Genomic DNA, 10,169 nt, shown 5'->3' on the forward strand with positions numbered 1-10,169 from the left:
TCCAGTCCTGCAGAAAAATTACAGAGAACAACTTCCCCGGGGCAATGCTACCGATCTATTCCTCAGGCACACACTGAGCACCCTCTGGAAGCAGAGTTGTGTCTGCCTTTGGGTGTGGAATAGACCAGTCTCCCTTCCTGAAGTTTCATCCTTTTGTTCAGACTTATTTCTTAAGGATTGTACCACAATGCTTAAAAAAATTTTTTTCTTTTAAAAAAATTTACTTATTTTTAATTGAAGGATAATTGCTTTACAGAATAAAATTTTAATTAGAGGATAACTACAATATTGTGATTTTTTTTGCCATACATCAACATTAATTGGCCATAAGTATACATATATCCCCTTCCTCTTGAACCCCCCTCTCATCCCTCAGCACAATGTTTTTTAAAAAAATAACATCAACTCATTTTGTGCTTGTAATGTTTATTTATTATTTATTTATATTTCTGGCTGCACTGGGTCTTCATTGCTGCACAGGTTTTTCTCTATTGTGGCAAGAGGAGGCTACTCTTTTTGGGGTATGTGGGCTTCTTATGGCAGTGGCTTCTCTTGTTGCAAAGCGTGGGTTCTAGCGTGAGTGGGCTTCACTAACTGTGACACGTGGGTTCAGTATTTGAGGCCGTGGGCTCTAGAGTCTGAGCTCAGCAGTTGTAGCACGCAGGCTTAGTTACTCTGCAGCATGTGGAATCTTCCTGGACCAGGGATTGAACCCATGTCTCCTACATTGGCAGGCAGATTCCTATCCTCACTGTACCACCAGGTAGCTATGGTTTTCCCAGCAGTCATGTATGGATGTAAGAGTTGGACCATAAAGAAGGTTGAGCCCCAAAGAATTGATGCTTTTGAACCATTGATGCTTTTGAACCATGGAGAAGACTCTTGAGAGTCCCTTGGAGACCAAGGAGATCAAAATAGTCAATTAAAGAAAATTAGTCCTGGGTATACATTGGAAGGACTGATGCTGAAGCTGAAACTCCAATGCTTTGGCCGCCTCATGCGAAGAACTGACTCATTAGAAAAGACCATGATGCTGGGAAAGATTGAAAGCAGGAGGAGAAGGGGGTGATGGAGGATGAGATGGTTGGATGGCATCACCGACTCAGTGGACCTGAGTTTGAGCAAGCTCCGGGAGTTGGTGGTAGACAGGGAAGCCTGGCGTGCTGCAGTCCATGGGGTCGCAAAGAATTGGACATGACTGGGTGACTGAAATGAACTGAACCACCAGGAACATCCCCAGCCTTATTGTTTACTGTCCCCACCTCCTTCCCTCTTCCCAGAGGGGCCCCTCCCTTTGTGTCTGAGGAGCAAATACTGCAAAGCCAGCTTGGATGGCCTCTCTTCCATGAAACCTCCAAGTTTCCTTTCAGTTCATGTTCTGAGCTGGCGCTTATACCTCTCAGGTATCATCATCGCCCAACAACAAGCTCCTACAGAGCACTGCCCAGGGGCCAGGCCCTGAGTCGAGCATTTTATTCCCACCAGGCTCTAATCCTCACCATGCTTTCACAGAGGTATGATTTTTATGCCCATTCTGTTAAATCTTGGAGCAATGAAGAGACTTGCCAAGGCAGCAGTGTCAGAAGTCAAACCCAGGCTGTATGTCCAGAGGCCATGCTCTTAACCGCTGCTCCCAACCTTCTTCCAATCCAGAATTTATCACTGCCTCCTCATGATGACTGTCTTGTTTAGCTCTCCTCTGGACTTGGCTCTTAGGAGACAGAATGTATGCCTTTTTGTCTTGGGGTTTGGCACACAAAAAGCCTTGAAAAATGCTTGTTGGACGGAATTGAAGTTTTCAACCTGCAGATTCTGGATTCTGTGGAGTAACCTGGTGTAACTGATCATGTAATTCATCATGGGATGTTGGCTGCCTCCGGTTTGAATTCTATGGTTGCCCTCTATTTGGTGCCTTTGGGCCCATGCCTAGGTGGCTGTCATCCTAACAGTGAGAGGAAGGTACATGCCACAGCCCTGTCCAAGGTGCTGAAGATGCAGCCAGGAACGCCATCTCTCCATAGGGACAAGGCTGCCAGCCTGACAGAGCCACAGTAGAGGCTAGGGCAGAGGGCAATGTGCAATGCCCAAGAGCACTAAGGCAGCCAGGAAAGCCTCTGAGCCTCCACCTTCTTCTTTTAGGGCTATGAGGGGCTCAGATGAGCTGGGGCACTGATGGGGGGGATGGTCTTTCTCCATGCAGACAGGAGCTGTGCGGTGGTTGCCTGTACAGTACACAACCCATCCTGTGAAGGGATCTTTGCCAAGATCCCTTTCCTTATTTGGCTGAAGCAATACCTCCTCTTCCCAAGCCTGGTTGTCCTGGAGAAATGCAAAGCACATGAGAGGAAGCCCAGATGATGTTATACTCCTATCACCAAAATGTGAGTAGAATAACAGACTCACCAATGCCTTATATTTTAATAATAATTTTTTGAGTGAGTGAAGAAGTTACACATATGATTATGTATATGGCTTTAAAATGTGAAGATATGAAGGGTGCAATGTGAAAAGATTTCTCATCACTGATCCTGCTATTCTTCCTAGAAGGCTGCCACTTCGGTATTCTTTAAGAGGAATTCCTCACATAAAGTATCTCTGTCCCCCATAAATACTAGCATTGCCCTGCTTGCCTTTCTCTTTAATAATAAATCTTGGTGATGTACACAGAGAACTAGCTCTTTTTCAAGTCTATTTGGCACAACAGTATGACACTTATTTAGCCAAGACCTTCTGCATGGACCTTGAGGTAATTTCCAAACTTTTATTAATGCAAACGTTGCTTCAATGAACACTGTGTTCACCATCTTTGCATGCTGTGCTGTGCTCAGTTGCTCAGTCATGTCTGACTCTTTGTGACCCCATGGACTGTAGCCCGCCAGGTTCCTCTGTCCATGGGGATTCTCCAGGCAAGAATACTGGAGTGGGTTGCCATGTCCTCCTCCAGGGGATCTTCCCACCTCAGGGATTAAACCCTGGTCTCCCCCATTGCAGATGGATTTTTTACCATATGAGCCACCAGGGAAGCCCATGAATACTGAAGTGGGTAGCCAATTCCTTCTCCAGGGGATTTTCCCAACTCAGGAATTGAACTGGGGTCTCCTGCATTGCAGGCAGATTCTTTACCAGCTGAGCTACCAGGGAAGCCCTCATCTTTGCATATGGACAAGGAAATCCCTAAAAGCAGGACTGCTGAGTCAAAGAGTATGTAGATTTAAAAGTTTCATATCCATTGTTGTTTCATTCATTTTGCTATACGGATGGACCATAGTTCATTTAACCAATCCCTCCCTCCCTCCCTCCCCAACCCCTCCTTCTGCTTTCTTTTTAATTCCGTATTTACTTTTAGGAAATAGTTAACATTTCATGGCATTTGATCTACCACTGTTCAGTATAGCTCACTAGAACTTCTGGTGGGGCTTTTTGGGGGGTAGGGTGAGGGGGTCTTTCAGCCTCCTCTGGGTGGATTTGAAGTCCTGTGATTAGGTTGTTTCCTATCTTTCGCTCCCAGTCTCTTGAGGTATTAATGTAAAGCATTAAGCATAATGCCTGGTGCATGCTGGGCATTCAGTATTGTGGGTTTCTGCAAAGCAGGAGCAACCTTGCAGTGACTCGCCTGAGCAGGTACCCTTTGTGCACATGCATCAGTATTAAATTCTTAGAGGCAGAATTGCTGGTCACAAGGCGTGTACACCGAAACTTATGAGATATGGTCAAGTTGACCTCCAGAGAGCTTCCTCCAATATACCTATTATATATATATATGTTCCCCTAGAGAAGGGACTGGTTACGCATTCCAGTGTTCTTGCCTGGAGAATTCCATGGAGAGAGGAGTGTGTGTGTGTGTGTGTGTGTGTGTGTGTGTGTGTGTGTACATATATATATATATATATACCAACATGGGTCTGAGTGAACTCCGGGAGTTGGTGATGGACAGGGAGGCCTGGCGTGCTGCGATTCATTGGGTCGCAAAGAGTCGGACACGACTGAGTGACTGATCTGATCTGATCTGATATATACATACAGATATTGGCCACGCTGCACAGCACGCAAGATCAGCATGTGGGATCTTAGTTCCCCAACCGGGGATCAAACCCATGTCCTCTGCACTGGAAGCAAGGAGTCTTACTAACTGGACTCTCAGGGAAACCCCAAGCTCGTGCCAACGTACATGCCTGTTTTCCCCACATACTTGCAACACGTTATTATCAAGTCCGTCACCATTTAGGAAGTGGAGCAATTTTAGAGACTGGTTCAAATCCTTCATCTAGCAGACAGGGAACTGAGGCCCTGGGGAGGAGGAGGGTCCACCCAAGGTCACCTGTAAACTGTGGCATGGTTAGATTCCCATTTCTGGCCTCTCTGGCCTCTTCTCGGGGGCTGGGCAGTGTCCCAGTGGAACGTGTGAGAGCACGAGGTGGGGTCTGTGAGGTAAGAAAGGATGTGAAAGTGGGGCGGAGGGGAAATGGGGTGTACCAAGGTCTGTGTCCACGGCACACCTCTGCCCTGGGGAACGTAACAGGTTTTAGTTCTTGTATATTTTTTGTTGGCTGTGCCATCCGGCACGTGGGATCTTAGTCCCCTGACCAGGGATTGAACCCACGCCCCTCTGCAACGGAAGGCAGATTTTAGACACCGGACCACCAGGGAATTCCCGTGTTTTATTTCTTGAAGAAACTTCTGACTCATCTCCGTTACTCCTTCCTGCTCCACCTCCCCCGCCCCCGCCTTCTTTTCCCTTGGAAACGGCCTCAGAGATTCCGGAAGGTGCTTCCTTACTTCTGAGCCACCTGCGTGGGAGGAAGCTGAGGACGTGAAGGTACTGACTGAGAGAGCAGGTTGAGACCCGGGAGCTGTTGTGCGAAAAGAATGGAGAATTTCCCAAGGAGGGAAAACAGAAGGGGGTGCTGGAGGCAGCTGGTCACCAGCGCTTTTTAACCCTTTCCTGCTGCACAGGCGGGCAACCCAGAGAGATTTTCATAAACGGCTGGTGCTGATGGCTCTGAAGGGAGGTGGGCACCGCTCCCTCTGAGCCCTTGGCAGACAGGCTTTGTACTCTGGGTGAAAGTGTCGGAAAAAAAGGGAGAACAGCTCCTCATCTCGGAGAGGATTCCTCAGGGAAATCAGGCTGCTTTTCAAGCATAATTTGGAAAGCCACTGCCGCCTCCAAACTTCTGTGGGGAAGGGGGTGGGCGGTGGGGAGGGGAAGGCCATTTATAAAGCAATCGGTGCTTCCACAGAGGCAGCCATCACTCAGAGTTATTTTCTGAAATTTGGCCTCTCTTCCTTACTCTGGAGGCAAGGCAACACGGGCAACTCTGCTTCCAATCAAGGCCGACACAGAGGCTGGGGTGAGTCACACAAAGGGAGAGGAGCCCTGCCTTGCTCATCGCAGCCGGAGCTGCTTTTGGAAAATCACTCCCTGGGCTTCTGAACAAGGAGGGAGCCTCATCAGAGGTTCCATTCATCTCACTTCTTACTCTTAAACTTTAAAGCACATATTTATGTGCCTCGAGTTGCTCATGAACCACGGCGTGTCAAACAGTTTGGGGTTGATGGAAGAGGTACATTTTCTCATCCTGGGACTTTCAGAAACACAATTTCATTGCCAGGCTCTCTCCTTTCCAATTTCTCCTGCACGCTGCCACGAGATGAATATTCCTAAAACGCTGCTTTCAGCGCATTACTCACCCATTCAAAAACCCTCCAAGGCCTCCCCTCTTGACCTCTTAAGGCTAGGATCCCCAGGTTGACAAGTCAAGGCCCTTCGTACATGTGGCCTCGGCCCCCACAACCTCCTCACACACCCCTTCCCTAGACAGCCAAGCCACCCTTGTCACCTATCACAGACACAGCCTGTCGACTTGGCCCCTTTCCACCCCGCATCTCTTTTCCTGGTAACGGAAATGCAGCACTTCCTTTTAGGGGAAACCAGTCCAGTTCCCTCTCCATATAGTTTGGTGAGCTGACCTGACACCTGCCTCCAGGCCTGCCTGTGAAAATGTAGATCAGGGCAAACTAAGGTCCCCAGGCAAAAAAAAAAAAAAAAAAAAAAAGGGCCCCTGTCCTATTTTGAGGGGCTCCTGAGCTAAGAATAGTGCTTACATGTGAAAAGGTTGTAAAAAATATCAAGGAAGAAGATGCCATAGAGCTGTGGTCCCCAGCCATGGAAGACAATTTTCCCATAGACCAAAGAGGAGGGAGTGGTTTGGGGATGATTCAAACGAATTGCATTTATTGTGTAGTTTATTTCTATTATTATTCCATCAGCTCCACCTCAGATCATCAGGGATTAGATCCCAGAGGTTGGGAACCCCTGTCCTAGAGAACCTGTCTGCAAAGCCTAAAATATTTGCCAGCTGGCCCTTTACAGAGAAAGTTTGTGGATACCTGCTTGGATGCACAGTGCTTGGTTTGGAGCGTGGCGACAGACGGGCTGAGCTGAGAACTGGAGCTGTCGGAAGGACGGGCACACTCTCCCAGGTTTGTTGAACCTATGTCTGGAGCTAGCGGTGGCCACCTCAGGCACTTAACAGAGAAGGCTGCCTGAGAAGGAAGGCCACACTGGGGGAAGTGGAATCAAAAGGCAGAGGCTGGCTGTGGAGCTGAAGCCAGCTAGGCCCATTGATCATGCGAGCCCAGACATTTCTTTGTAGCTGAAGCCAGTTTGAGTTGGGTCCCCTGCCAGCTGCAAGGGAAGGAGTTATGATGAGTACAGATATTGGCAGGTATGCCCAATGCCTTTGGGCATGTTATTACCTTGTCTGGAATGCCCTTTATCCTCTCTGCCTGTCTGCTTATCTTTTAGGATCTTATCTCCTCCTCTGCTGCGGTGCCCTGTAGTTCCTGGATAGTTCATTCAGAGACATAACCATCTACTTGCTCAGCTGTAAATGTCTTGGAGGAGTAGGTGTTGCATCCCTAACAAAGCCACGAGCAGTGGGGTTGGGAGATGGGGGAAGGACAGTGTGTTGTCCTGGGAGCCAGGCACTTACTCACCAGAGACACTATAGCATTTACTCCTCCTGAAGCAGCCGCCAAAAGAGGCAGTGGCAGCAGCTCCATTTTACTTATTTAAAATATTTATTTATTTGATTGCATCAGGTTTTCATTGCAGCACATGGGATATTCATTGAGGTAAGCAGGCTTCTTTAGCTGTGGTGCGGGGGCTTAGTTGCCCCTTGGCATGTGGGATCTTAGTTTCCTGATCAGGGATGGAACCCACTCCCCCTGCATTGGAAGGTGGACTCTTAACCACTGGACCACCAGGGCAGTCCCAGCAGCTCCAGTTTAGAGATTTGAATATGAAGTAAAGTGACCCAATGAGGTCATGCTATTATGAAGAGGCAGAGTCAGAAATCAACCCCAGCTCTGATGAACTCCACATCCATGTTCTTTCCAGAGTATGGTGCCCCCCAACCCCGCCCCAACCGAGGGTCACATCTAACTCTTCTCAGGATCCCCTGGGTCCAGCTTTACACATCCCTGAATCCTCCATTTCCTGCAGATCAGAGCTCAAACATCTCAACCCCAACTGCAGGGCCTTTCAGCATCTGCCTATTCATTCCTCCCCTACCCCTGACTCCAGCCACACAGTCACTCAGGGTACTCAGGGTACACCCTGAATGAGAGGAGAAACCATCGCTGCACCAGAAATTTTAACAGGGGGAAACGATCGCTTTGCGAAGCGGACGTTAACAAGGACTAGATTGAGTCAGCAGGACAGGTTCAAAATTAAAGTTGCCTGAATATAATAATAACTGGAGAGGCACTCTAATTAGTTTTTTTTTTTTTTTTTTTAATCAAGTTCAACAATCTGCCTGCAGGAATCTGAAAGAGACTCAGGATATCTTAACTCTTCGAGGAAGCGGTGGGTTTTCGGAACATCACGGAAATTCTCTCGTGCAGGTTATCCCCTGGAGGGCTTCCCCAGAGCACGAGCTTTCTAATATCATGGTACAGGGTGGGTGTGCATGTACCCCGACTCCTTGGCACACCATCTTGGCCTGCCATACCCTGGCACCTGGTGAAGGAAGGCAGGCTGCTTTAATCTCTCTGGGAGCCAGGTCATGCTCGACAAGTCACGCCACCTCTCTGACCTGTTTTTTCTCATTTGTCAGGACCTAGAGATTGAATTAGTCTATCACTCTGTCCCCAGTGGAATCGGGAACAATGCTCTGTGAATCCTTTGACAATCCCCTCAATTAGAGGGCATTTCCTCCCTTTGCCCAAAGGAAATCACTCCAGAATTTTCAAACTGGAAGAGAGTTAAGTGATTATCTCTCTCTTTTCAGGGCTTCTTAACTTGGAGTCCCTGTGGGGGTCACAGGTGAGGTATCTGAAATTGGACACAGAATTTCTCGAGGTCAGCTGAGCGGACCCAGCAGGAGGTGGAGCCTGCCGTGACTGCAGGCTCAGAGGATGCTGTACCCTCCAGGGAGTGACGGGAGGAGGAATGTTTTCAGGGGGTGATTCCTAGCGGAGTCTAGAATCGTCCAAGTTTAAGAGTTCTCCCGGCCCATTCCATCCACTTTCTAGGTGGGATAACTGAGGCCCAAAGTTGTTGGCGGGGGCTGGGGGGTGGGGGGTGGGAGCTGATGACTCACTGACAGAGCCAGACCAGAAGCCAGCTGGGCATCCGCTGCCCTTGCACGGAGGCTCTGCAAGGCAAGGAGTGGGACCTCTCTGGAATGGGCTGGGGACCCTTGCTCCATGAGGTCCCCATGCCAGCCGTCTTCTGGTTGTTTTTTATTTTTAGAGCTTGGGGATTATCTATGTCACTGGAGGAGTTATCTAGCTAGTGCCTCACCATGCATCTGCTGAGAAAGCATTCATCATTCCTGCACATGTGTCCTTCAGCACCTGTGTGTGTGTGTGTGTGTGTGTGTGTGTGGCTGTATACCTGAATTTACATAATCTGTGGGCTTTAAGTCTCCCAGCTATGAAAATCAAGTGTTTATCCTGCCTTTTCCACACAAACTCTCTCAAGGTTACCGCATGGTTGATGAAGGGATGCAAGGCTCTAGCTACAAGCCAGCTGGCATGGTGGGGCGGGAAGAGCACTGCTCTGCGGTCTGTAATGAATGACTAGGTCCAGGCGCGACCCACCAGTGGCTGCCAACATCACAAGAAGAGATGAGACATCATACACCTCCTGATGGAAGTGAGTGATACCACCCACAGAGGAGTGCTGCCAAAAAATAAAAACAAAAAAACCCTGATCTCTTGTTTTGCCTCATTTATAGGAAACACAGGTGACAAGAGGAGCCTGTGCAATGACCCCCAGGGGATGTAATCAATAAATTCAGACTGTGGGCAGTGCTGTAGAATAAATGGCTGTTTCCTTAACAAAAACTTCCCAGGAAAAGAAAAGAGAGGTGGAGAATCTATAAATTAAGAGATTTATTAAGGAACATATCGACAATGGCAATGTATACACCTTATTTGCATCCTGATTCAAACACACTGGGAAAATCTGAACACTGACTGAATATAATATTAAAGGACCATTGTTAAACATTTTTTAATGCTATTCTGTGGGTTAGTCGCTCAGTCGTGTCCAAGTCTTTAGAACCCCATGGACTGCTGCCCCTCAGGCTCCTCTGTCCATGGAATTCTCCAGGCAAGAATACTGGAGTGGGTAGCCATTCCCTTCTCCAGGGCATCTTCCCAACTCAGGGATCGAACCGGGGTCTCCTGCATTGCAGACAGATTCTTTATCATCTGAGCCACCAGGGAAGCCCAATGTATTCTGGTTGTCCATAAAAAAAAAAAAACACAAAAAACAGTTTGGATATGACATCTGGGATTTGCTTCAAAATAACGCAGGGGCTGAGTGGGGGCGTGGAGGTAACTGGGAAGGGGAGGGATGAAGCAGGGCTGGCCAAGTCCTGACTGGTGCAACTGCGTCATGGCCACATGGCCGTCAGTAGACCATTATCCATGGTAGACAGTTGAAAAATACTTAAAAGGCATCCAAACAACTGTCAGGAGAGTTTGCCTCTAGAGAGGGAAACTAGATGTCTGGTGAATGAGGATGGGGAGAATGACTTCTCAGTGTTTTGTACCACTTGGATTTTATACCATGAGTCTGTTATCCCTTTACAAACATAAACTCATTTTTAAAAAGTCACCCAATTTAAATAACAAACTTCAAAGTGAGGTCTTGATCA

The 10,169-nt window shown here is 48.0% G+C and overlaps 1 long non-coding RNA gene across 2 annotated transcripts; it reads left to right on the forward strand.

Moving 5' to 3' along the window:
- The first annotated feature begins 4,436 nt into the window (after window positions 1–4,436).
- On the forward strand, window positions 4,437–9,235 carry LOC101905966 (uncharacterized). Of its 2 annotated transcripts, none has more exons than XR_001501736.3 (5): window positions 4,437–4,816; window positions 6,268–6,480; window positions 7,805–7,867; window positions 8,292–8,326; window positions 8,987–9,235. It is a non-coding gene; the product is annotated as an uncharacterized lncRNA (long non-coding RNA). The 2 variants fall into 2 exon arrangements; XR_009496990.1 differs by lacking the exon at window positions 4,437–4,816 and adding an exon at window positions 4,823–5,348.
- Window positions 9,236–10,169: the final 934 nt, after the last annotated feature.

This window comes from Bos taurus, chromosome 13 (assembly GCF_002263795.3).
Source record: "Bos taurus isolate L1 Dominette 01449 registration number 42190680 breed Hereford chromosome 13, ARS-UCD2.0, whole genome shotgun sequence".
NCBI lineage: Eukaryota > Metazoa > Chordata > Mammalia > Artiodactyla > Bovidae > Bos > Bos taurus.